Source organism: Hyla sarda, chromosome 4 (genome assembly GCF_029499605.1).
Source record: "Hyla sarda isolate aHylSar1 chromosome 4, aHylSar1.hap1, whole genome shotgun sequence".
In the NCBI taxonomy this organism is placed as follows: Eukaryota; Metazoa; Chordata; class Amphibia; order Anura; family Hylidae; genus Hyla; species Hyla sarda.
The window spans coordinates 233,500,800-233,528,600 of NC_079192.1; the positions used below are offsets into that span (position 1 = coordinate 233,500,800).

Genomic DNA, 27,801 nt, shown 5'->3' on the forward strand with positions numbered 1-27,801 from the left:
TTTTGCAAAAGCTGTAGGCACACAGATGAAGGCAACAAAAAAATTATCCAAACACTGTACCTCCAACTATTCCAAAACTACAAGTCCCAGCATTACAGGACTGTCAATGACACAGGATGACACACATGAATGACATAGGAACATATAGAACATGTACGCATAAAAAACATTGTACTTTTAGCACTAAACCTTTAGGTTTTTAGGAAGATCTAAGTTTAGATACACTCACCATATTATCTTTGGTGGTAGAGTACAGGCAATCTCCAATAATCATTGTGTGTGTGTATATATATCATAAAACCAGTGAAGAAATGGTTACAGTGCAGGCCTGCCAGGCTTGCTCCAGACCAGTGAGTATGCAGAGTGAGGGAGAAAGCTGAGTCATGCACAGTGCATGCAAGAAAGAGAAGGACCCTCCCCCTCCCTAGGGGAAGATGGAAAAGACAGTGAGCAGTGTTAATATGGAACAAATAACTTTTTTTTTGTGGGATCTGACAGGTTCGCTTTAAACGCTACAATGCAAAGAAAGAAATTGGTATAGTCCACCTGTAGCACATCCTAGATATGTCATAAGGTTTACTTACAATGTCTACCTTTTTTAAGAGAATGTGTCATCAGAATATGACCTATTGTTTAAATTAAGTTTTTATGTTAACCACATTTTTAAGCTGTTAAGGACCAAGGGTGTACCTGTACATCCTGGGTCCTTTCCCTTTCTATAATGCGGGGCCACAGCATCATAGCAGGTCGGGCCCAGCCTCTAAAAACATCCAGGACCTGTGGCTAATAGCGTGCGACATTGATCGCGGTACCACGCGCTATTATCCCTTTTGACGCGGCGTTCAAAGTTGATTGAAGCATCTAAAGTGAAACTAAACTACCCCCGGCTAGCTCAAGGGTCTGTTGGAGACCGCTGCTGTGAAATCGCGGCATCCTGAACAGCTGTAGGACGCGAGGAGGGTTCCCTTACCTGTCTCCTGGTGTCCAATCGCCAAATGACTGGTCAGTGCCTGAGATCCAGGCAGGAGCAGTCAAGCAGCAGAATCACCGATCAATGGTTTCCTATGAGAAACCATTGATCAATGTAAAATATCAATGTGTGCAGCTATAACACTGCAAAAAAAAAAAGTGGAAAAAAAAAGTTAATAAAGATCATTTAACCCCTTCCCTTATAAAAGTTTGAATCACCCCCCCCTTTTCCCATTTAAAAAAAACCCAGTGTAAATTAAAATAAACATGTGGTATCATTGCGTGCAAAAATGTCCGAATTATAAAAATATATTGTTAATAAAACTGCACGGTCAATGGCGTACGCACAAAAAAATTCAAAAGTCCAAAATAGCGTATTTTTGGTCACTTTTTATATAATGAAAAAAAGGAATAAAAAGCGATCAAAAAGTACAATCAATGAGCCCTCATACCGCCCTGTACATGAAAAAATAAAAAAGTTATAGGGGTCAGAAGATGACAATTTTAAACGTATAAAATTGTGTTTTTTCTTCCATTTTGTCGCACAATAATTTTTTTTTCTGATTCGTTGTAGATGTTTGGGTAAAATGACTGATGTCATTACAAAGTAGAATTGGTGGCGCAAAAAATAAGCCATCATGTGGATTTTTAGGTGCAAAATTGAAAGAGTTATGATTTTATGAAGATAAGGAGGAAAAAAATGAAAGTGCAAAAACGGAAAAACCCCTGGTCCTTAAGGGGTTAAGATGTTTTTGCTGATTTTTTATTTATTTTCCAATTTATGATCTGTATTTTATAACAATCCTGAAATCTGCAGTTTCCATTCTGGCCATTTGTTCTAAAATTGTACAGAGACTTTCTTTTCTGTACAGGTCATTTTGCAGTAATGCCTTTCTTCTGAGGAGCTCAGTGTAAGCTGATGCCAGAAAAGATTACACATGATCAACCACCATTCACAGCAGTGCTCAGCATCACCTGTAAAAGTTCAGAAAATGTTCAGTAAGGTCTGCAATTCATCTGAATGGGAAAGGTCCTGTCCAATGTTGTTAAATGTTAATATCCATGGGTCCTGATGTAAACCATAACAAAACCGGTCTGGCAAGATGAAAGCCCCCATAATAATGCACAAAAATTTTAAATTAGAAAATAGAAACAGATTTAAAAAAAAGAACCGATAATCGACATTTCCTTAGGGTGTTTCACTTGGAGCTGTTAATAATTTCAATGTCCAGATAATTTTTATTCTTTTAATTTATGTGCTAAAGCCAGTGGATATCTCCAAGTTGTGATACTTGATGATACTGTCACTAGCTATATGTTTGCTGAAACAGAGCTGTAGCTAGCTCCTTTTGTGCCCGAGGCAAGAACAGAAAATTGCGCCATTACATAGGGAGGTGATGCTGGCACCTGTAGTCATCACCTCCTTGAGTCACTACAGGTCCCAGCATCACCTCCCTATGGAACTACAAGTTCCAGCATCACCTCCCTGTCATTAAAGTCTCAGTATGTGTCAATACAGGTTCCAGAATCACCTCCATGCTGGGACTTGTAATGACACATGAAGGTCATTCTGGGACCTGTACTGAAACTAGGAGTTGATGCTCAGAGTTTTAGTTCCCTAGGGAGGTGATGCTGTGCTCTGTAGTGACACTGGGAGGTGCTGGGACTTAATAGTTGCAGGGATCAGAGCAAGAACCCCACACACCCCAGAAGGCCCACCCTCACCTTGAACTCCAATATGTGCTGCGGTGTGTACGCCAAGGTCCAGGGAGAGCACAGGAGCTTGGCCAGACACTCCCCCAGTCCTGGGTTGCTGGACTGGACAGGGGGCGCCCCAAGGCTTCGCTCTCTTTTCACTGCCTTAGCCCCAGGAAATTGGCACTACAGCATGGCACTCCTGTGGTTCTTGAGGCCGGACAGGCCAGGCAGGTGGTTGGGGCTCACGCAGGACAGCAGGTGCAGGAGCGGGCGGCTGGGGCTGGGCAGGGGAGCTGCTATTCTCCCGGGTAGTGATGGCATCCTTCTCCTGCTTACTGCTCAGGTGGGACAGGTCTTCAGAGTCCTTGGGAAGTGGCTCACTAACCCATGCCACCAGAGAAGCTTCTTCCCCAGGGAGAACTTTTTCACTCCCTGCTCCTGTGCAAGTGAGTGCAGCGGAAAGGGCTAGTTGAGGCCTGGTCCCTGTGCTCCCTTGGAGCAGCGCACCTGAGGCGATCACATCATGGGAGCCCTGTGCTGAAGACCTGTACTAAAAAGGGTCTAACCTTCTCAGCACCTTATCTCTTTATAATGACATAAACCCTTTGTGTTTCCTCATGCAGTATAATTACATTTTTATGGTAAAAGTATCAGTATTTTAAGTTGCAAAGTGGTTAACTTTTCTTCGTAGCTGCCTATAAATGTGCTAAGCTGCAGGTTTATTTTTAGGTGACCTACTTAGTGCTGCAAAGCCTACTTGTTTATTTATTTCTCCCACAAAATGTTAATGTGACAGTTGCCAGTTTTATCCATGCTGAGTATTGGTTCAAATGAATGTCTTCTTAACAAGTTGTGCTAAAGATTCTTTTTTTCATGACTTCTTCAGTAATGACCTCTGTCTTTGCTTACATAGATTGCAGCTATTTGATAAAATGCACTACTGTCATTAGGAGTGTGATAATACATTGAATAAAATTCATTATAATCTGACATAATTATTGGCCGTCTTCCAGTAAAGTAAAAAAAAGTGGAGATAATCAGAAGACTCCTGACAGTAGGGTATTTTGGCTCAGCAGATGTTTTCATGAGGTTTCTTATCTATAATTATCCAATACTGTGCAATGTGTAGAATCTGGCACTTGTCAGACCCAGGAGATGCTCAATTAAAGAAATTCTACCATAAACAGAAACTCAGCTATAGTTTACATATTTGTCCCAGATACTATTCATTTAAACTGAGCAGTTGCAATAATTTTTACTTGTATAACACAAAAAAAAAATCTGATAAACCCACTGGTCAACATTTCATGCGTGATCAACTTCAAGTGAAAAAAAAAAAAAAAAAAAGATTGCACTACATACTTGTCCTTTGCCCAAACATTTGTCATCCGGGGACTGCCTGGGTGTGCCCATATTCATTGCATTGTTGGGCAATCATCAAGTTTGGTCAGGTTTGAAGATATTTAAAGGGGTACGAAAAACAAAGGATAGGGGATAAGATTTCTGATCGTGGGGGTCTCGCTGGGGACCCCCACGATCTCCAGTGTGGCTCTCCAGTCATCCATGCAAGGAGCGAACTCCACCCCTTGACTGGTGACTACCGCCACCACGCCCCCTCCATTCATGACTATGGAAGGGGGCGTGATGGCTACGTACTAATGATCACGCCCCCTCCCATAGGCATGAATGTAGGAGTCGTGGCGTGACGTCACGAACACGGAAGCTTCAAGCTTCTGTGTTCCGGATGCAGCCGCTGCCTGCCCAGAGATCGCAGGGGTCCCCAATGGCAGGATCCCCGCGATCAGACATTTTATCTCCTATCCTTTGGATAGGGTATAAGATATTTTTCGGTGGAGTACCCCTTTAAAGGGTCATTCCAATTTATTTAGAAACCTTAATGTAGCATCCCAGGGCTGTAAAGTAACAAACAAGAGCAGACTCTGCTCTCCCATTCCGTAGGAGCCACACAGTGCTCTCTGTTTACTTACCTTGATGACGTATTCTACCACCTCTGCTGATGATGTTCCGAACATGCCACAGTCCATCACTGAGGCAACAATGGGTTCAGAGCATCATAATTAGAGAGAGAAAACACATCAAGAGAAGAAAACAAAAGGACCAGGGTGGACCAGAGTGCAACACTGGAGTGTACAGGGTTGAGTATGCTCTAGTTTGTTATTCTACAGCCCTGGGACCCTGCATTTAGTTTTTTAAGTAAATCAGAGCCAGTAGAAAAACAGCATATAGCATGTACATGATAGAAGTACATTATTTCTGCAGTATAAAGCACATGGGTTGTGTATGTGTAGACCTGGCTGGTAGTAGCAGCAGCAAAGGTAATGGTGGACTGGTGGTTGTTGTAGCAAGCTGACAGCAGGCAGTGGTCGACTAATGGGTGTTGCAGTAGTCAGAAAAAAAGCAAGCAGTGGTGGACTGGTGGGAGTTGTAGTAGCCAGCAGATAGCGGGCAGTGGTGGACTGGTGGGGGTTGTAGTAGTGAGCAGACTAAGATTAGTGGCATCTGGCACAGGAGGTTTAAATTCACTCGCTGATCCATGACTGATTCATTTTAAACAAATGTGAGTTTTTCCCCATTCCTAGCAGACAATCTTGTTCACTTAGGGTGATCATGACGGCAGCCATGCTGAACACTCTCTCTGAGTCTTTGCATTGTGTGTCTTTGTGTGCCACACTAAGCATGGACAACAGAAAGAGGAGAAGAGAACTGTCTAAAGACTTCAGAACCAAAATTGTGGAAAAATATCAACAATCTCAAGGTTACAAGTCCATCTCCAGAGATCTAGATTTGCCTTTGTCCACAGTGCGCAACATTATCAAGAAGTTTGCAACCCATGGCACTGTAGCTAATCTCCCTGGGTGTGGACAAAAGAGAAAAATAGATGAAAGGTGTCAACGCAAGATAGTCCAGATGGTGGATAAGCAGCCCCAAACAAGTTCCAAAAGATATTCTAGCTGTCCTGCAGGCTCAGGGAGTGTCATTGTCAACGCAAACTATCTGTTGACATTTAAATGAAATGAAATGCTATGGCAGGAGACCCAGGAGGACCTCACTGCTGACACATAGACATAAAAAAGCAAGACTACATTTTGCCAAAATTAACTTGAGTAGGCCAAAATCCTTCTGGGAAAATGTCTTGTGGACAAATGAGACCAAGATAGAGCTTTTTGGTAAAGCACATCATTCTACTGTTTACTGAAAACGGAATGAGGCCTACAAAGAAAAGAACACAGTACCTACAGTGAAATATGGTGGAGGGTCAATTATGTTTTGGGGTTGTTTTGCTGCCTTTGGCACTGAGTGCCTTGAATGTGTGCAAGGCATCATGAAATCTGAGGATTACCAACAGATTTTGGGTCGCACTGTACAGCCCAGTGTCAAAAAACTGGGTTTGCGTCCGAGATCATACGTCAAAAAGCAGCCAGAAATGGATGGCAACAAAGTGCTGGTGGGTTCTGAAGTGGCCAATAATGAGTCCAGATCTAAATCCCATTGAACACCTGTGGAGAGATCTTAAAATTGCTGATAGGAAAAGGTGCCCCTCCAATAAGAGAGACCTGGAGCAGTTTGCAAAGGAAGAGTGGTCAAACATTCCCGCTGAGAGGTGTAAGAAGCTTATTGATGGTTATAGGAAGCGACTGATTTCAGGTACTTTTTCCAAAGGGTGTGCAACCAAATATTAAGTTAAGGGTGTCAATAATTTTGACCAGACCATTTTTGGAGTTTGGTGTGACATTGGCCCATATTTATCAATGAGTCTGAAACCCTATGTCTGGTTTTTCTCATAGCAACCAATCACAGCTCAACTTTCATGTCTCAACAAGCTCTGGTAAAGTGAAAGTTGAGCTGTAATTGGTTGTTGTGGGAAAAACCAGACAATTGGGGTTTCAGGCTGATTGATAAAACAGGGCTATTATGTCCAATTTGCTTTTTTTCCTCCCTTTTTTTGTTTAGTTCCAATACACACAAAGGAAATGAACATGTGTATAGCAAAACATGTGTTTTACTGCAATCCTTTTCTGTGAGAAATACTTCATTTTCTAGAAAAATTTCAGGGGTGCCAACATTTACGGCCATGACTGTAGCTAATGAGGCAGTGTTGAGGAAGACTATTTTGGCAATGTAGGTCAAGGAGGGCATGTTTAAAAGACAGCTAAACTGAACACAAACTTTCTTGCACATAGCCAGTACAGCACTGAGACAGGAACAATTTCTCATGAAACATTTGACAAGATTTAGCATGTGTACCATAGTGGGAAAAGGAGTCATGTCACCTTGATGCAGCACTTTTACAAAATTTGTGCAGTTATCCACCCCTATGCAATATCCTCATTGGCCAGGGAGCTGTAGTGCACAGAATGCAAAGCAATGATTGGATAACCTGGGTTCATGTGATACCTGCAAGGTATGCTGGGCTACCCTGTCATCATCTCATTGTTCCCAGTACTTTTTTTAATTTTTTATTTAGACATCAAAACGCCATGTGTTCCTCATCCCTTCTGCTATAATTACCACTGTTGCCAGACTTGCACGAGCCTAGCAGTGTTCGGAAGTGCTGTCACCTTAAAGTTCCAAGTGAGACTAGGTTTGCAAGGCTCGGCTCACTCATCACTAATTAAGAGTTTATTTTGCTCCATGCAGGAAAACTCCATGCTCTATATAAATCTATTTAAAGGGACAGATGGATCAACCCCAGTAACCTGAATATACAGGTGGTTGGTATGGGTACTCCTGAGTAAAACAATGTATTCCTTACCCCCAATTGTTTTAGCCGTTTCAGAGATATAGCACAATCTTGCAATATGCAAATTAACTCTTAACAGCACTGGGGGTGGGTTTAAAGACTATCTGCACCTCTAAAAAAAAAATTGCAATAACAACACTGCGACTGAAACTGAAGATCTAAAGAGCCACCTTTATAATGAAGATTATAACACGGGACATGTTCATATGAAGTGAGGGGTGTGTCAGGGTTGGGAAGTTACACGTGCACAAAAAGTTAGTGCATTAACCCCTTAAGGACCCAGCCCATTTATACCTTGAGGACCCGACCATTTTTTGCACATCTGACCACTGTCACTTTAAGCATTAATAACTCTGGGATACTTTTACCTTTCATTCTGATTCCGAGATTGTTTTTTCATGACATATTCTACTTTATGTTAGTGGTATATTTTTGCCGATACTTGAATCATTTCTTGGTGAAAAATTCCAAAATTTGATGAAAAAATTGAAAATGTTGCATTTTTCTAACTTTGAAGCTCTCTGCTTGTAAGGAAAACAGACATTCCAAATAAATGATATACTGATTCACAAATACAATGTGTCTACTTTATATTTGCATCATAAAGTTGACATGTTTTTACTTTTGGAAGACATCAGAGGGCTTCAAAGTTCAGCAGCAATTTTCCAATTTTTCACAAAATTTTCAAAATCGGAATTTTTCAGGGACCAGTTCAGTTTTGAAGTAGATTTTAAGGGCTTTCTTGTTAAACATACTCCATAAATGACCCCATTATAAAAACTGCACCCCTCAAAGTATTCAAAATGACATTCATAAAGTTTGTTAACCCTTTAAGTGTTTCACAGGAATAGCTGGAAAGTGAAGGAGAAAATTAAAAATCTTAATTTTTTACACTCGCATATTCTTGTAGACCCAGTTTTTGAATTTTTACAAGGGGTAATAGAAGACAAAGCCCCCCAAAATTTGTAACCCAATTTCTCTCGAGTAAGGAAATACCTCATATGTGTATTTCAAGTGTTCGGCAGGCGCAGTAGAGGGCTCAGAAGGGAAGGAGCTACAATGGGATTTTGGAGAGTGAATTTTGCTGAAATGGTTTTTGGGGGGCATGTCACATTTAGGAAACCCCTATGGTGCCAGAACAGCAGAAAACCCCCACATGGCATACCATTTTGGAAACTACACCCCTCAAGGCACGTAACAAGGGGTCCAGTTAGCCTTAACACCCCACAGGTGTTTGACTACTTTTCGATAAAGTCGGATGTGTAAATGAAAAAAAAAATGTCATTAACCCCTTAAGGACTCAGGGTTTTTCCGTTTTTGCACTTTCGTTTTTTCCTCCTTACCTTTTAAAAATCATAACCCTTTCAATTTTCCACCTAAAAATCCATATTATGGCTTATTTTTTGCGTCGCCAATTCTACTTTGCAGTGACATTAGTCATTTTACCCAAAAATGCACGGCGAAACGGAAAAAAAAATCATTGTGCGACAAAATCGAAAAAAAAACGCCATTTTGTAACTTTTGGGGGCTTTCGTTTCTACGCAGTGCATATTTCGGTAAAAATTACACCTTATCATTATTCTGTAGGTCCATACGGTTAAAATGATACCCTACTTATATAGGTTTGATTTTGTCGCACTTCTGGAAAAAATCATAACTACATGCAGGAAAATTTATACGTTTAAAAATGTCATCTTCTGACCCCTATAACTTTTTTATTTTTCCATGTATGGGGTGGTATGAGGACTAATTTTTTGCGCCGTGATCTGAAGTTTTTATCGGTATGATTTTTGTTTTGATCGGACTTTTTGATCACTTTTTATTCATTTTTTAATGATATAAAAAGTGACCAAAATACGCTTTTTTGGACTTTGGAATTTTTTTGCGCGTACGCCATTGACCGTACGGCTTAATTAATGATATATTTTTATAGTTCGGACATTTACGCACGCGGCGATACCACATATGTTTATTTTTTATTTTTTTACACTGTTTTATTTTTTTTATGGGAAAAGGGGGGTGATTCAAACTTTTATTAGGGAAGGGGTTAAATGACCTTTATTAACACTTTTTTTTAACATTTTTTTTTGCAGTGTTATAGGTCCCATAGGGACCTATAACACTGCACACACTGATCTCTAATGCTGATCACTGGCGTGCATTAACACGCCTGTGATCAGCATTATCGGCGCTTGACTGCTCCTGCCTGGATCTCAGGCACGGAGCAGTCATTCGTCGATCGGACACCGGGGAGGCAGGTAAGAGCCCTCCCGGTGTCCGATCAGCTGTTCGGGACGCCGCGATTTCACCGCGGCGGTCCCGAACAGCCCGACTGAGCAGCCGGGTCACTTTCACTTTCACTTTAGAAGCGGCGGTCAGCTTTGACCGCCGCTTCTAAAGGGTTAATACCGCACATCGCCGCGATCGGCGATGTGTGGTATTAGCCGCGGGTCCCGGCCGTTGATTAGCGCCGGGACCCACGCGATATGATGCGGGATCGCGGCGCGATCCCGCTTCATATCGCGGGAGCCGGCGCAGGACGTAAATATACGTCCTGCGTCGTTAAGGGGTTAAAGGGCAGTTTTTTCCCCCAAATTTATCATTTTTACAAAGGGTAATGGGAGAAAATGCCCCCCAAAATGTGTAACCCCATCTCTTCTGAGTATATAAATACCCCATGTTAGGACATAAAATGCTCTGCGGGCGAACTACAATGCTCAGAAGAGAAGGAGTCACATTTGGCTTTTGGAAAGCAAATTTTGCTGAAATGGTTTTTGGGGGGCATTTCGCATTTAGGAAGCCCCTATGGTGCCAGAACAGAAAAAAACACATGGAAATACCTCATATGTGGTTGTAAAGTATTCTGCATGTGCACTACAAGGCTCAGAAGGGAAGGAGTGACAATGGGATTTTGGAGAGTAAATTTAGCTGAAAGGGTTTTTTGGGGGGCATGTCGCATTTAGGAAGCCCCTATGGTGCCAGAACAGCAAAAGCTAGAAAAAAACTGAAAAAAAACACATGACATACTATTTTGCAAACTAGACCCCTCAAGGAACATAACAAGCGGTACAGTGAGCCTTAACACCCCACAGGTATTTGATGACTGTGTAAATAAATAAATAAAAATTCACTAAAATGCTTGTTTTTCCCCAAATTTTACATTTTTACAAGGGGTAATAGGAGAAAATTCCCCCATGTGTATGTGTGGACATCAAGTGCTCTGTTGGCGAATTACAATGCTCAGAAGAGAAGTCACAATTGGCTTTTGCAAAACAAATTTAGCTGAAATGGTTTTTGGGGGGCATGTTGCATTTAGGAAGCCCTTATGGTGCCAGAACAGCAAAACAAAAAACAAAAAACAAAAAAAACACACACATGGCAGACTACTTTGGAAACTACACCCCTCAAGGAACGTAACAAGAGGTACAGTGAGCCTTAACACCCCACGGGTGTTTGACGAAAATCTCACTAAAATGCAGTTGTTTCCCCAAATTTTACATTTTTACAAGGGGTAATAGGAGAAAATGACCCCCAAAATTTGTAACCCCATTTCTTCTGAGTATGGAAATACCCCATGTGTGGATGTCAAGTGCTCTGCTGGCGCACTACAATGCTCAGAAGAGGAGGAGCGCCATTGAGCTTTTTGAAAGAGAACTTGTTTGGAATGGAAGTCGGGGGCCATGTTCGTTTACAAAGCCCCCCGTGGTGCCAGAACAGTGGACCTCCCACATAGGACCCCATTTTGGAAACTACACCCCTCACAGAATTTAATAAGGGGTGCTGTGAGTAATTACACCCCACTGGCGTTTGACAGATCTGTGGAACAGTGGGCTGTGCAAATGAAAAATTAAATTTTTCATTTTCAAGGATCACTGTTCCAAAAATCTGTCAGACACCTGTGGGGCATAAATGCTCATTGTACCCCTTATTACATTCTGTGAGGGGTGTAGTTTCCAAAATGGGATCACATGTGGGGGGGGTCCATTGTTCTGGCGCTATGGGGGCTTTGTAAACAAACGTGGCCTTCAATTCCGGACAAATTTTCTCTTCAAAATCCCAATGGCGCTCCTTCTCTTCTGAGCATTGTAGTTCACCTGCAGAGCACTTTACATCCACATATGGGGTATTTTCTTACTCAGAAGAAATGGGGCTACAAATTTTGGGGGGCTTTTTTCCTATTTTTACCCTGTGAAAATGAAAAATTTAGGGTAACACCAGCATTTTAGTGAAAACATTTTTCATTTTCACATCCAACTTTAATGAAAATTCTTCAAACACCTTTGGGGTGTTAAGGCTCACTATACCCCTTGTTACGTTCTGTGAGGGGTGTAGTTTCCAAACTGGGGTCACATGTGGGTATTTATTTTTTTACGTTTATGTCAGAAACGCTGTAAAATCAGCCACCCCTGTGCAAATCACCAATTTAGGCCTCAAATGTACATAGTGTACATAGTGTACCTTGTTGTGCGTCCGCAGAACATTTTATGCCCACATATGTGGTATTTCCGTACTCAGGAGAAATTGCATTACAATTTTATTTTTATTTTTTTTGCTTGTGAAAATAAAAAGTATGGGGCAACACCAGCATGTTAGTGTAAAAAATGTAATTTTTTTTACACTAACAGGCTGGTGTAGCCCCCAACTTTTCCTTTTCATGAGGGGTAAAAGGAGAAAAAGCCCCCCAAAATTTGAAGTGAAATTTCTCCCGAGTACGGAAATACCTCATATGTGGCCCTAAACTGTTTCCTTGAAATACGACAGGGCTCTGAAGTGAGAGAGCGCCATGCGCATTTGAGGACTAAATTAAGGTTTGCATAGGGGTGGACATAGGGGTATTCTATGCCAGTGATTCCCAAACAGGGTGCCTCCAGCTGTTGCTAAACTCCCAGCATGCCTGAACAGTCAGTGGCTGTCCGGAAATGCTGGGAGTTGTTGTTTTGCAACAGCTGGAGGCTCCGTTTTGGAAACACTGCCATACAATACGTTTTTCATTTTTATTGGGGGGGGCGGCAGTGTAAGGGGGTGTATATGTACTGTTTTACCCTTTATTATGTGTTAGTGTAGTGTACTGTAGTGTTTTTAGGGTACCTTCACACTGGCGGGCGTTTACGGTGAGTTTCGTGCTAGGAGTTTGCGCTGCGGTGAAAAATTGGCCGCAGCCCAAACTTGAAGCAGAAAACTTACTGTAAACCCATCCGTGTGAATGTACCCTGTACATTCACATGGGGGGGGCAAACCTCCAGCTGTTTCAAAACTACAACTCCCAGCATGCACTGACAGACCGTGCATGCTGGGAGTTGTACTTTTGAAACAGCTGGAGGCACACTGGTTGGAAAACCTTCAGTTATCTAACTCAGTATTTTTCAACCAGTGTGCCTCCAGCTGTTGCAAAATTTCAACCCCCAGCATGTACTGATCGCCGAAGGGCATGCTGGGAGATCTAGTTATATAACAGCTAGAGGTACTCAACTACAACTCCCAGCATGCCGAGACAGCTGTTTGGGCATGCTGGGAGTTGTAGTTTTGCAACATCTGGAGAGCTACAGTTAGAGACCACTGTACAGTGATCTCTAAACTGTGACCCTCCAGCTGTTGTAAAACTACAACTCCCAGCATGCCCAAACAGCTGTCTGGGCATGCTGGGAGTTGTAGTTTTGCAACATCTGGAGGGCTACAGTATAGAGACCACTATATATGGTCTCAGACTGTAGCCCTCCAGATGTTGCTAGGCAACTCACCGGCCTCCGTAGGATCCAGGGAGTCGCATCACCGTCCTCTTCTACCGCCGATCCTCGTCTCGATCGCAGCCCGCAGCCGTCGCCGATGGGTAAGTGGACTTCGGCGCCCGGTCCTCCGTCGTTTCCCCGTCCTGCCCCGCCTATTGTGGGTGGGCAGAACGGGGAAAATGAAAGTAAACCCCCCTGCTCCCGATCTGCTATTGGTGGTCGCATCTAGACCCCCAATAGCAGGGATAGGAGGGGTGGCATCCCTGCCACCTCACTCCTATCCCTTCAGGGGGATCGTAGGTGTCTTGGACAACCGCGATCCCCCTTATATTCCGGGTCACCATAGACTCATAATGACCTGGAAAGTGTGAATTCACTTGCGATTTGCGCCGATCGCCGACATGGGGGGGTCTGATGACCCCCCTGGGCATTTGCGCGGGGTGCCTGCTGATCAATATCAGCAGTCACCCCGGTCCATCACCCCGGGGACCGAAATTCCCACGGGCGTACAGGTATACCCTGGGTCCTTAAGTACCAGGGACCGAAGGCGTACCTGTACGCCCTGTGTCCATATGTAGTTAAACATTAAATTAGAGATGAAGCTTGAGAACTAACAGAAATGACCAAAAGAGTCCCCTCAAGTATGACAGTCTACGCCCAAAACTGCTGATAACAAGGGAAACACAAAGGAAAGGCGTGTAGCGACCAATAAAGGTACAAAAGTGAACTTTATTTAACATATATGCTCAATGAATCACAAACATTTAAAAACAATTACAAATAGACCAATAGATAAGATGCTGGAGGACCGACTAACAGGAAAGCAAAATGCAGCTATATAGCTCAAGTTAATCCAATACAGAGTATTTCACAAAGTGTCAGTTAATGTAAACAACATAAGGTGCAAGTGCACTGCACATAGATGAGTCAATGGTTGCCATCAGTAGCCAAAGCATAAAGTGCCTAAGTGCAAGTGAGGGAAACAGAAATACACTGTAAACACAGACAAGTAAATTACCACAGTGGGACCAGTGTGAGGGTGTGCCTCCGTCACCCAACGTTTCGCTGAGGAGCTTCTTCCGGGGTGACGGAAGAAGCTCCTCAGCGAAACGTCGGGTGACTATTCGCCCTTTGTTCCACAGGTTTCGTGAACATATAGCCTTGATCAGGACAGGAAAAGGCTGCCCCCGCCTTATCTCTCATATTAGAGAAATACATAATGGTAACAGTCTCCAGAGAATAATGCATACAGACGGAGGTCTGGATTGGCACACAAAACTTTTACAGGCAGAAGCAAAATGGATCATACGGACCGGAGCAATGGGTGCTCTTGGTCTGAATGATCGGAATGACCTTTCTTCTTTTCTCTGACTAAGGGAAGTTTATATTGAGGTTGCTTTAGTAACAGTAATGTTTGTTCTATGTATTACTACTGTGTACCACTATGTGCAATAATTTCTACTGTGTATTGTGTTTTATATGTTAATGAATGTATTTTCACTAAGCTATTGTGATTGGCTAAGGGGAGTTTATAGACAGGGCTCAGTCTACTCCCAGCATGCCTTGACAAAGCGTGTTTGCATGTGAAACCAGCGCTCGTCTGCGTTCTGGTCCAGCTTCCACACTGACCTGCTATGCTGCAATAAAGAAGAACTTTTAATTGCAAATTTACCCAGTGCCGTGGCTTCATTTCTTCATTTGGAATTTTTTACTCGGACTCAGTGGAGGAGTTAGAAACAGGAGCTATAAGCAGAAGTTGCAAGTATTACTTTTCTTTCAAAACTTAAAAAGCAAAAAAAAAAAAAGAGTTAAAGATTAGGGGAGTTTAGCTTGCAGTTTAGAGACAGTGCCTCTGACAGCCAGGGGGGTGTCTCATTCAGTAAGGAGGGGAGGAAAAGAGCAAGGCAGACCAGCCAGGTGTTGGTAGTGGTTGACTCAAATATTAGGGGGACAGACAGGGCGATGTGTCACAAAGACCGAGATCCTCGAACAGTGTGTTGTCTTCCTGGCATTAGAGATCAGTGGATCGGGTTGACAGATTACTGGGAGGGGGCTTCCAACAGTTATGGTGCACATTGGCACCAATGACAAAAGTTAGGGGTAGGTAGCGTGTCCTTAAAAATTATTTCAGGGATTTACAGTGGGGTAAAAAAAAGTATTTAGTCAGCCACCAATTGTGCAAGTTCTCCCACTTAAAAAGATGAGAGAGGCCTGTAATTTTCATCATAGGTATACCTCAACTATGAGAGACATAATGAGAAAAAATATCCATAAAATCACATTGTCTGATTTTTAAAGAATTTATTTTCAAATTATGGTGGAAAATAAGTATTTGGTCAATAACAAAAGTTCATCTCAATACTTTGTTATATATCCTTTGTTTGCAATGACAGAGGTCAAACGTTTTCTGTAAGTCTTCACAAGGTTTTCACACACTGTTGCTGGTATTTTGGCTCCTTCCTCCATGCATATCTCTTCTAGAGCAGTGATGTTTTAGGGCTGTTGCTGGGCAACACGGACTTTCAACTCCCTCCAAAGGTTTTCTATGGGGTTGAGAGCTGGAGACTGGCTAGGCTACTCCAGGACCTTGAAATGCTTCTTACAAAGCCACTTCTTCATTGCCTGAGCAGTGTGTTTGGGATCATTGTCATACTGAAAGACCTAGCCATGTTTCAGCTTCAATGCCCTTATAGATGGAAGGAGGTTTTCACTCAAAATCTCACAATACATGGCCCCATTCATTCTTTACTTTACATGGAACAGTCATCCTGGTCCCTTTGAAGAATAACAGCCCCAAAGCATGATGTTTCCACCCCCATGCTTCACAGTAGGTATGGTGTTCTTTGGATGCAACTCAGCATTCTTTCTCCTCCAAACTCGACGCGATGAGTTTTTACCATAAAGTTCTACTTTGGTTTCATCTGACATTCTCCCAATTCTTTTCTGGATCATCCAAATGCTCTCTATCAAACTTCAGACGGGCCTGGACATGTACTGACTTAAGCAGGGGGACACGTATGGAACTGCATGATTTGAGTCCCTGGTGACCTAGTGTGTTACTGATGGTAGCCTTTGTTACTTTGGTCCCAGCTCTTTGCAGGTCATTCACTGGGTCCCCCCGTGTGGTTCTGGGATTTTTGCTCACCATTCTTATGATCATTTTGACACCTCCGGGTGAGATCTTGCGTGGAGCCCGAGATCAAGGGAGATTCTCAGTGGTCTTGTATGTCTTCAATTTTCTAATAATTGCTCCCACAGTTGATTTCTTCACACCAAGCTGCTTTCCTATTGCATATTCCGTCTTCTCAGCCTGGTGCAGGTCTACAATTTTATTTCTGGTGTCCTTCAGCAGCTCTTTGGTCTTGGCCATAGTAGAGTTTGGAGTGTGACTGTTTGAGGTTGTGGACAGGTGTCTTTTATACTCATATCAAGTTCAAACAGGTGCCATTAATACAGGTAACAGTTAGTGTTGCTCGCGAATATTCGCAATTCGAATTTTATTCGCGAATATCGCATATTTGCGAATTCGCGAATATAGCGCTATATATTCGTAATTACGAATATTCGTTTTTTATTTTTTTATTTTTTATTTTTTTTCACAGTATACATCACAGTGATCACCCCTCTCTGCTTCCAGCTTATGTGGTGTAAGAAGGCTCTAATACTACTGTGTGAGACTGTTGTGCGAATTTTCGCATATGCGAAAATTTGCATGTGATAATGTTCGCATATGCGAATTTTCGCCTATGTTAATTTTGTATATGCAAATTTTCGTATATGTGAATTTTCGCTCGCGTGAAAATTCGCATATGCAAAAATAAAACGAGAACATTACGAATATTCGCGAATATTCGCAAATATGACGAATATTCGTCCATATATTCGCGAATATTCGCGAATTCGAATATGGCCTATGCCGCTCAACACTAGTAACAGTGGAGGAAATTCTACCTCCACTGGAGAGCCAGAAATCTTGTTTGTTTATAGGTGACCAAATACTTATTTTCCACCATAATTTGCAAATCAATTCTTTGATAATCAGACAATGTGATTTTATGGATTTTTTTTTCTCATTATCACTCATAGTTGAGGTATACCTATGATGAAAATGACAGACCTCTCTCATCTTTTTAAGTGGGAGAACTTGCACAATTGGTGGCTAACTAAATACTTTTTTGCTCCACTGTAGACAGTAAGCTTAAGGCAAGTACCTCCAAGGTAGTATTTTCTGAAATTCTACCTATACCACGCCTCACCAGAGAGACAGCGGGAGATCAGGGAGATAAACAGTGTAGATGAAGAGCTAGGGAGGGGTTATAAAACTAGGGGGGGGGGGGAGAGGAAGGAGGGGTTAGAACAGGCATAACTGATAAGAGGAAAGGAAATATGAATAACATTAGGTTTATGCACACTAATAAAATTGAGGAACTGGAACGATTGTTGATGGAAGAAAACTATGACCTAGTGGGGATAAGTTTGACAGGGCTGGATATATGCTATGATTGGGAAGTTAATTTGCAGGGTTACAGTCTGTTCAGAAATAATCATTCAAATAAGAAAAGGGTTTGCTTATATGTAAAATCCTGTCTTAGACCCATTCTGTCTGACAATATATGTGAGGAAAATGATCATAAGGAGTATCTATGGTTGTAAATAAGGGGAGGGGTAGGAATAATAAATAACTGATATGGATTTGTTATAAGATGCTGATATAATTAGACAAATAGAAAGGGCAGCAAAGAAGGGTGAAGTTATTATTATTCGGACAACTATCCCAATATAAACTGGGAAGCTAAAACCTGCAGGTCTAGCAAAGGATAGTTAACTTTCCCAACTAGTGCAGGACCAAACAAGAGAGAGGAAGGTCTCTTCTGGACCAGATATAGTATCAAAAGTAGAGGTAGTAGAGGTCATCTTGGTAATGGTGACCACATTATAAGTATTAATTTATCCTAGGATGATGTCTACTAGTGGGGTTACAAAAACATTAAACCTCAAGAAGGCTGGTGGCCTGATAGCAAGCTGAGCGGTCGCACGTTTAGGTGCTCCCGCTGACCTGGGGGGCCCCTGTGGAATTGCGGTTCTTCTTCTGAGTCCTCCGGTGCTGCTTGCGGGAGCCGGAGGTGGCATGGTGCGGAGGGAGAACCCGTGGCTGTGTGGAGCCGGAGGAAGGTGGAGGACAGTCGGAGCTCAGCGCTGGGACAGCGGAGGTGATGGTGCCGAGCTGCGGCTAAGGAGGGTGTCGGCGAGGGGAGCTGTGAGTCACTTGTGTGGAGTCCATAGGAGGTGCCGAGTGGTTCCCCCGGGGGCTGTGGAGGAGAGGAGGCGGCCGCCATTGCTGGACGCTTCGTGGGCGGGGATTCTGGTTGCCTGGGGGACTCCCGCGCCCGGGAAGCACTGGGGCTGCTGAGAAGTGCTGCGGTGGCTGCTGTGAGTCGCTTGTGTGGAGGCCATAGGAGGTGCCGAGTGGTTCCCCTGGGGCTGTCGAGGAGAGGAGCCGGCCGCCATTGCTGGACGCTTCGTGGGCGGGGATTCTGGTTGCCTGGGGGACTCCCGCGCCCGGGAAGCACTGGGGCTGCTGAGAAGTGCTGCGGTGCTGCTCTGAGTCGCTTGTGTGGAGGCCATAGGAGGTGCCGAGTGGTTCCCCTGGGGCTGTGGAGGAGAGGAGCCGGCCGCCATAGCTGGACGCTTCGTGGGTGGGGATTCTGGTTGCCTGGGGGACTCCCGCGCCCGGGAAGCACTGGGGCTGCTGAGAAGTGCTACGGTGCTGCAGTGTGGGTCTGGGGCCTCTACTAACCCTCTGAGCGCTCTGGACTTTTGCTGGGGAGGTGCTGTGGAGTTGCAGTGAAGGACTTGGGCCTCTGTTAACCCTATGAGCGCTGTGAACTTTTGCTGAGGGGGTGCTATGGAGCTGTGGTGAATGACTTGAGCCTCTCTTAACCCCCTGAGTGTTGTGGTGCCGCAGCGAGGGACCTGTGCCTCTATTAACCCTCTGCGCCCTGGACCTTTGCTGGTGCCCTGCTCTCCCCTTCCCCGAGGAATTGTCCATGTCTGTATTCTGCTGGAGACCGAGTGCACTTGGATTGCTGGACTTTATGGTGCTTGCAGCGCTTGTAGCTATGGGAGGTCCGAGGGGACGCAACAAAAAGGCTAAACCCGCGGCTGATGCTGTGCGCCATTCTAAAGAGGATGAGGTTTCCTCGGATGAGGGACCTCCGCAGGAGCAGGACCACCCTGATAGGGCCTCCTGTGCACCTACTCCACTGGTAGCTAAGCTTTCTGCACAGACCGCTAAGGCCCTCAGCCAGTTTGCCCGGCCCTCGGAGGCTGTAGCTGCGATGTCTCCGATGCCTTCCCCCCCCCCCCCCCTATGTTCTCAGGCTCTCCTGGCTCCAAGGGTGGTGCTTCTCCTCATCATTTCTCCTGCCTCGTGGGTCAGAAGTTAACTCAGCTGTTGGCTACATTCACCTCTTGTCAAACCCTGATGGTCTCCAAGGTTGATGAGCTCCGGCAGGACTTTGTGATCCTCAGACATGAGACTCAAAAGCTTTGTGAACGTAATGGGGAAGTGGAACGTAGGGTGTCCACCATTGAAGATACCCTGCAGCCTATTTCTGCGCAGTTATCCTCCATGCAGCGACAAATTAAGACTGTGCTGGATAGGGCCGACGACCTAGAGAACAGACTTAGGCGCAATAATATCTGCGTGGTGGGTCTACCTGAAAGAGTGGAAGGAGCGGATCCTGTGGCCTTCCTGGAAAAATGGCTAAAAGAACAGTTGCCGCCTGACACCTTCTCACCCTACTTTACTGTGGAGAGGGCACATCGGGTGCCAGCCCGGCTGCCTCCTCCGGGGGCTCCGCCTCGACCGTTCTTGGCAAAGCTCCTCCACTATCGAGATAGAGACGCTATCCTCAGAGCTGTCCGCCTTAAAGGTGTAGTACGTTTTATCGACAATCGGGTGGCATTTTACCCGGATTTCTCAGTGGAATTACGTAAACAAAGGATAAAGTTCACCAAAGTTTGCCTCCGCCTGAGAATCAAGGGATATCGTTATGCTATGCTGTTTTCCAGCCCGCCTTCGGGTGGTGGACGGGTCTACTGCCAGGTTCTTCACCTCCCCGTCTGAGGCTCTGGAGTGGGTGGATGCCACTCCTGTGGCTCCTGATGCAGCTCTTCCGGACTGAGTTCCTGTCTACTTGCTGCTGCTTGACTTCATTGGCCTTGATATTCAGCTGGTTAGTGTTAGGGGGTAGTTTCCCACTTAGGTCCTGTCTATAGTTTTTGGCCATGGTCTCCTGCTCTGGACTTTTGCTCTGGACTTCTGCTATTTGCAATTGCAGGGGTTCCCAGGGAATGGGTCCATTTTAGTTAGCGGGGGTTGGGGGTGGGTGTGGATTGGTTAGGTCGCTAGTTCTTGCTACCTCCCGCGAGTTTTGTGTTTCAGGGTCTAGGTCTGCACCAGTTTAGTACTAGACAGGGTTTTGTTGGGGATGCATTTGTTATGCCTTGTCGTTTCTTTTGTTGTGCTGTTCGTTTTCTTGTTGGTCTGTTTGTTTGGCCTTTTGTGTTATTTGTGGTGTGTCAGTTGTTCTGTGGTGTGCGTGGGTGTGTGTGGTCTCGGTGCTTGGCCTCCCCCCTGGCCTGGTCCTCCGTTGGTTTCTCCGGTTAGTCTGTGCCTTACTTTGCCAAGATGGGGACGCTGAAGGTGGTAAGTTGGAATGTTCGGGGACTCAACTCTAAGTTTAAGAGAGCCTTGTGTCTGGACTTTGTGAAGAGTCTGTCTCTTTACATGAGACTCATGTTATGGGTCAAAAAGTCTTGGCCCTTAAACGGGCCTGGATAGCTAGGGGTTACCATGCGGTGTATTCTACATATGCTAGAGGGGTCTTGGTTTTGATTACTAAGGCCCTGCCATTGGCCGTCTCTCAGGCGGTTTGTGATCATTTTGGGAGGTTTGTTATTCTGCATTGCTCTCTGGCATCTTTTTCCTTTGTCCTAGTCTCTGTATATGTTGCCCCTCCCTTTCAGGCTGAGTTGCTAGAACTAATCACTAACAAATTGCTTTCCTTTCCTTCCGACGCTCTCCTCCTAATAGGTGACTTCAACGTAGTTCCTGATCCAGTCCTCGACCGCACCACTGATGCTGACCATGGTTCTGCTTCGTTTAAAGCTTGGCATTTGGCTTTGGGCTTGACAGAGCTCTGGAGGTGGAAGCATCCTACGGAGACGTCCTTCTCCTTTTACTCAGCGGCCCATAGGTAATTTTCTCGCATTGATCTGGCGCTGGCATCCAAGGATTTCCTACCGGCGGTAAGAGACATCTCCTACACCACTAGGCGGATCTCAGACCACTCTGCCATATTAATTGTGTTGCACCTTGGCCCTAGTCCCCCCCTCCCGCATTTGGCGTATGCACCTGGGTTGGTTGCGGACGGGAGCGGTTGGGGAGGCGCTGGGGGTAGCCCATGCTGATTATTGGGATCACAATGCCTCCCATCCTGACCCGTTGGTCCAGTGGGATTCTTACAAAGCTACAATTAGGGGGGCTTTCATAGCGGGTGTGGCAGGTCAGCGGAAGTTGAGGTCGGCTTTGGAGACTAAATTGCTGCAGGAGGTTGGGGTCCTCGAGGCTGCGTATGTCAGGGATCCATCCACTGAAAACGAAAGGGCATGGGCTAAGGGTCAGAGATCTCTTTTGTTTGTTCAAAAGGAGAGGGTTCAGTTGCGCTTGGCAGCTAGGGAGGTGGCCCGGTTTGAATTTGGGAGTAAAAACGGTAAATTGCTGGCTTATCTGGCTAGGGATGCTTGCACTCCGGCCTCTATTCCCTGTATCATGAGTGGCGATGGGGTGGTAGTGGCAGACCCTTAGATGATTAATGCTATCTTCAGGGACTTTTATTCTGACCTGTATAGTGCTCCCTCTGTGCCTTGTCAGGGAGAGATCCTTTACTTTCTACAGGGTTTATCCCTTCCACTGCTTAGAAGAGCTCAGGCAGAGGCTTTGAATGCCCCTCTTACAGTGGAGGAAGTGGCCCAGGCTATAAAAGATCTTCCCCGTGGAAAGACTCAGGCTTAGACGGGATGGTGGGTGATTGGTACAGGATGAGTGAGGAGAAACTGGCCCCTATTCTCAGTAATTTATATCATTCTATAGCTGAGGTTCATGCTCTCCCATACTCTATGCGGGAAGCTCTCATTGTGGTGCTAACTAAACCCGGTAAGGACCCAGTACTCCCGGGCTCCTATAGACCCATCTCCCTTTTGAATGTTGATATTAAGATTCTGGCTAGAGTTCTGGCCTCTCAACTCAACGGGGTTATTGGTTCCTTCATTCATCCTGACCAAACAGGGTTTATGCCAGGCAGGGCCACTGATGTGAATGTGAAGCGCTTGCAGCTAAACATAGCGGCGGTTGGGGAGGGGTTTTCTGTGGGGGTGGTTGTCAGTTTAGATATTTTTAAGGCCTTCGACTTGGTCTTGTGGCCTTATCTCTGGGAGGTGTTGGGCGCTTTTGGGCTCGGTCCCCTGTTCTGTGCTTGGGTTCGTCTCCTGTATGATAGTCCCAGGACCCGTATCCGTACTAATCTTGAGGTGTCTGCTCCCTTTTCCTTGGGGCGTGTCTGCTCCCTTTTCCTTGGGTGTCCGCTCTCTCCCTTCTTGTTTGCGCTGGTAATAGAGCCCTTAGCTGCTGCCATTCGTAGGGATCCAGGTATATGCGGTATTCCTAGGGGTCTATAGTCGAGAAAGTCTCTCTCTATGCTGATGATACTTTGGTATATCTGGCGGATGCGGAGGGCTTGCTACGGTCCCTTATGGACCTGCTTGACAGATTTGGTGCGATCTCGGGCCTGCGGGTTAATTGGGCTAAATGCTCCCTTCTGGTGCTTTCCTCTGGGGTCCTTCTCCCTCCTTCCCTCCCGGCTGGCATGGAGCTGGTTCCCCGTTTCCGATACTTGGGTGTGGAGGTTACTCCGTCGCTATTAGACTATATTCCTCTGAACCTGGAGCCCCTCCTGCGCACCACCGTGGAGAGACTTAGGGTATGGTCCACACTCCCTCTTTCCCTAGCTGGTAGGATTAATATTTTCAAAATGATTTATCTTCCTAAATTCTTGTATCTTTTTCACTTGGCCCCGACCATTCCCCCTAAGAAATATTTTGGTGCATTAAGTGGTGCTCCGGGATCCTTCTATTGGCAGGGACGGCCTCCCAGGCTCGGTCGGGCCCTTCTTCAGGCTCCCAGGCGGAGGGGTGGCCTGGCTGCCCCTGATGCCTATAATTATTTTCTTGCTTCCCAGTTGGTATATGCAGCGTGGTGGATTGACCTGGATCTGTCGAACTCGGCAACCGCCCTGGCTGGTGCGCTCATGGGGTCCTATGAAGCCCTGACTAACACGCTCTACAGGTATCACTCTTGCTCTTCCTATCCTACTCCTCTGTTGACTATAGCCAAGGTTTGGTCTGTGGTGTCATGTAGATTTTCGCAGCCCTTGATATCTCTTAGGACTCCCTTGTGGAGAAATATACATCTACCTCACCTACAGGGGTTACAGGAGGCTGGTTTTTGGGGTTCGCATGGTGTAAAATTTGTGATTCATCTGTTTCGGGAGCATCAGGTTTTCTTATCCTTCGCGTACATGAGAGTACGTTATGGCATCCCTGGAAATGCCTTATTTTGGTATTTTCAGCTCAGGCATACAGTTCGGGCACAATTTGGCTCCCTGTCGTTTACCCCGTTATTTCAGAGGTGGAGCTCCTCCTGGGTACTACGGATCTCTCCAAGCCTCTTACCCAGTCATATGCCCTTCTGCAGTCATTGGGGCCTAGCCCCTTCTCCCTAGCTTTTCCTAAGTGGGTAGCTGATATCCCGGGTCTTACTGAAGGACAGTGGAGGGAGGTTGATAGCTCTTATTACGCAACGGTTGTTAGTAGTAGGGATATGTTGATCCAATCCAGATATGCTCTACGGTTGTATTATACCCCTGCTAGGCTTAAGCGTATGGGACTGTCTCTGTCGGACCTGTGCTTTAGATGCTCCTCGGAGGTTGGCTCTTTCTTGCATGCGGTGTGGGAATGCCCTGTTATTGCTATCTTTCGGAGGGAGGTGATGGGGTTTTTGGATGCCCACTTGGAATTCCCATTTATCCTTGACCCTGTGGTATGCTTGTTGGGGGTTGTCAATGATTTGATCTCTAGTTCCCATAGATGCCTGCTGTTTCGTTTTCTGCTTTTTTGTGCCCGCAAAGTGGTAGTCATGACATGGAAGGATGCGTCCACTCCCCCGCTGTCCAAATATGTCCCGCTGTATCAGGCTTTATAAGGTATGGACCCCTTTGTTGCTGCTAGATGTCTCGGCTGACCCGCCGGATAGACTGCCTCAGTAGGTCACTATGGAGTGCTGTTATAACTCGTGTGTTGGGGGGCTGGGGGGGGGGTGGTGGTACAGGGACGTGTGTGTTTGGTTGTCTCTCTGTCTGGGCCTCCCTCGATGGGTTTCGGGATTGCTCCTCTACTGTTTGAGTGCCTTTCTAGCGGTACTTTCCCTCCCTGTTGTAATGCTGTCGCTGGCTGCTGGGACCTCTTGGGAGTGCTGTTGTCTGTGATTGTATCTATTGCGCCACGTTGGCGAGGTTTGTTATTGAAACTTGCAAAACTTAAATAAATGCTTAAAAAAAAAAAACATCTGGAAGGCTGATTATCACCAACTAAGAGAGGACCTTAGTGACATAGATTAGGACTTTGTCCTCAGGAACAAAAGTACACAAGTTAAATGGGACATTTTTAAGAGCATCCTAAATAGATATAGAAAGTGACACATACTCTATGGGAATAAACGTGTTTCCAGTTTCTTTAGTGTCAGAGTATACCAGGCTTTGCCTTGTCTTCCTACCTCAATATTGTGGGATGGAAAAGCAACAATAACGCTCTTGTCCTCTTTTCCCGGACATCAGGTGGTGCTGAGGTGTGATGAAGAGATTCTGGTTAAAGGACCTGTGATGTGGGTGTATCGGGTGTTAATGTTTTTCGGCCTTGAGCTAAAACAAAAAAAAGGGCTGAAAATAGAAGAGGTGTGGTTTGTGGAGGGGTGTTGTTTGCAAGCTGGACCAACACACTCAGCAGGAGATGCAGAGCAGAGCTTGTGCAGTAAGGTACTGAAAGTCTCTTAAACTTCATGGGAGTTTAGAAAAAAAACCTGACCCTTGCAAACGGGGGTGGGTTAGTTTGAAATTAGGTATCTTAGAATTTTAGTTGACATGAGTAACGTGCACCAAGTTTCATTGAAATATCTCCAGTCATTTGAGAGATACAGTCATGGCTGTAAATGTTGGCACCCCTGAGATTTTTCTAGAAAATTATGTATTTCTCACAGGAAAGGATTGCAGTAACACATGTTTTGCTATGCACATGTTTATTCCATTTGTGTGTATTGGAACTAAACCAAAAAAGGGAGGGAAAAAAAGCAAATTGGACATAATGTTACACCAAACTCCAAAAATGGGCTGGACAAAATTATTGGCACCCTCAAGTTAATATTTGGTTGCACACCCCTTGGAAAAAATAACTGAAATCAGTCACTTCCTATAATCATCAATAAGCTTCTTACACCTCTCAGCCGGAATGTTGGACCACTCTTTCTTTGCAAACTGCTCCAGGTCTCTCTTATTGGAAGGACGCCTTTTCCCAACAGCAATTTTAGGATCTCTCTGCAAGTGTTCAATGAGATTTAGATCTGGACTCATTGCTGGCCACTTCAGAACACTACAGCGCTTTGTTGCCATCCATTTCTGGGTGCTTTTTGATGTATGTTTGGGGTCATTGTCCTGCTGGAAGATCCAAGATCTCGGATGCAAACCCAGCTTTCTGACACTCGGCTGTACAGTGCGACCAAAAATCCGTTGGTAATCCTCAGATTTATGATGCTTTGCACACATTTTGGGCAGCAAAACAGTGTTCTTTTCTTTGCAGGCCTCATTTCGTTTTTGGTAAACAGTAGAATGATGTGCTTTACCAAAAAGCTCAATCTGGGTCTCATCTGTCCAAGACATTCATTTTGGCAAAATGTAGTCTTGCTTTTTTAATGTCTCTGTGTCAGCAGTGGGGTCCTCCTGGGTTGACACCTTTCATCAATTTTTCTCTTCTGTCCATGTCCAGGAGGTTAGCTACAGTGCCATGGCTTGCAAACGTTTTTGATAATGTTGCGCACTGTGGACAAAGACAAATCTAGATCTCTGGAGATGGACTTGTAACCTTGAGATTGTTGATATTTTTCCACAATTTTGGTTCTCAAGTCCTCAGACAGTTTTCTTCTCCTCTTTCTGTTGTCCATGCTTAATGTGGCGCACACACAGACACACATTGCAAAGACTAAGTGAACTTCTCTTCTTTGTATCTGCTTTCAGCTGTGATTTTTATATTGCCCACACCTGTTACTTGCCCCAGGTGAGTTTACAGGAGCATCACATGCTTGAAACTATCTTATTTGGATTTTTGGAGTTGGTGTGACATTATGTCCAATTTGCTTTTTTACCTCCCTTTTTTGGTTTAGTTCCAATACACACAAAGGGAATAAACATGTGTATAGCAAAACGTGTTACTGCAATCCTTTTCTGTGAGAAATACTTCATTTTCTACAAAAGTTTCAGGGGTGCCAACATTTACGGCCATGACTGTATTTCCAACCAATATTTTCTGTAATTCTATTATTTGAGATCAGTCTGTGACATATGAAACCAACCTACTCTTTGTTGTAGATGTTCTAAAGACTGGTAGGTATTAATGTATGGACTTTGTTTCATTTCAGGTCCTTTTAACACTAGCTGCTGCATGTTATCCAGACCCTGAAGCAGCACAATTTTACCACAATATCACATTATATTTTACTGTTAGCTCAATGTTCTTACTGTGGAATGCTGTATTTCTCTCATGTCAAGGCTGAAAGTTTTTTGCAAGTCTAAAAAAAGGCATTAAAGTGTGTTCTCTTGTCTACAAGCATTAGAGAATACTAAGCAGCTTCATGGATATTGGTTATGAATCTTACCAAATTAGCAGGACCTGCCTTTAAGAGAATTTGGCTGACGGCATTTAACTGTTGTGGTCGGTAATTTGCTGACTGGGTATGAAGGCGACACCAGGATGATTAGCAAGAAGCTTGTGAGGGTTGCTATGGCATCGAGGGGGTAAGTATTGCTGATTTTTTTTTATTATTATTAACACAGCCTGACATCTTAAATATTCAAAAATATAAAAGCTACATTAATCCATTTTACATTTTAGAGTCATTCATAAAATGATGGCAGATGTGAAAGAAGGATCTATTTACAAGTATTGTACCTAATCACAAGAACTCAAAGATTTTGAAAAAGACAGAGGTAGATTTATATCTAGAGATGAAGACAAAAGCAAGGAAATATGTCAGAGCTGTCGTGATGCGTGAGGAAAAAAAAAACATAAATAAATGTATTTACTGTCAGAACTTGAGTATCCTGACTCTGTTAAGTGCTTATTTATAGACTGTAAAATAGGTACACCAAGAAGAAACTCTCACCGACCTTGAATTATATATTCTCTTTCTGGATATGCTAATACTTATCCACAAGATAATACAGTATATGTATATGCCAGGCACACAAAGGGCATCCAGGT

The 27,801-nt window shown here is 44.5% G+C and overlaps 1 long non-coding RNA gene across 1 annotated transcript in view; it reads left to right on the forward strand.

Moving 5' to 3' along the window:
* LOC130369053 (uncharacterized) overlaps nucleotides 1-27,557 on the forward strand; it is a 99,212-nt gene extending 71,655 nt beyond the window's left edge. Inside the window, exons 2-3 of the long non-coding RNA XR_008892653.1 lie at nucleotides 27,149-27,335; nucleotides 27,433-27,557. This is a non-coding gene — a long non-coding RNA (uncharacterized LOC130369053). The remainder of the gene's footprint in view (nucleotides 1-27,148; nucleotides 27,336-27,432) is intronic.
* The last annotated feature ends 244 nt before the right edge of the window (nucleotides 27,558-27,801 follow it).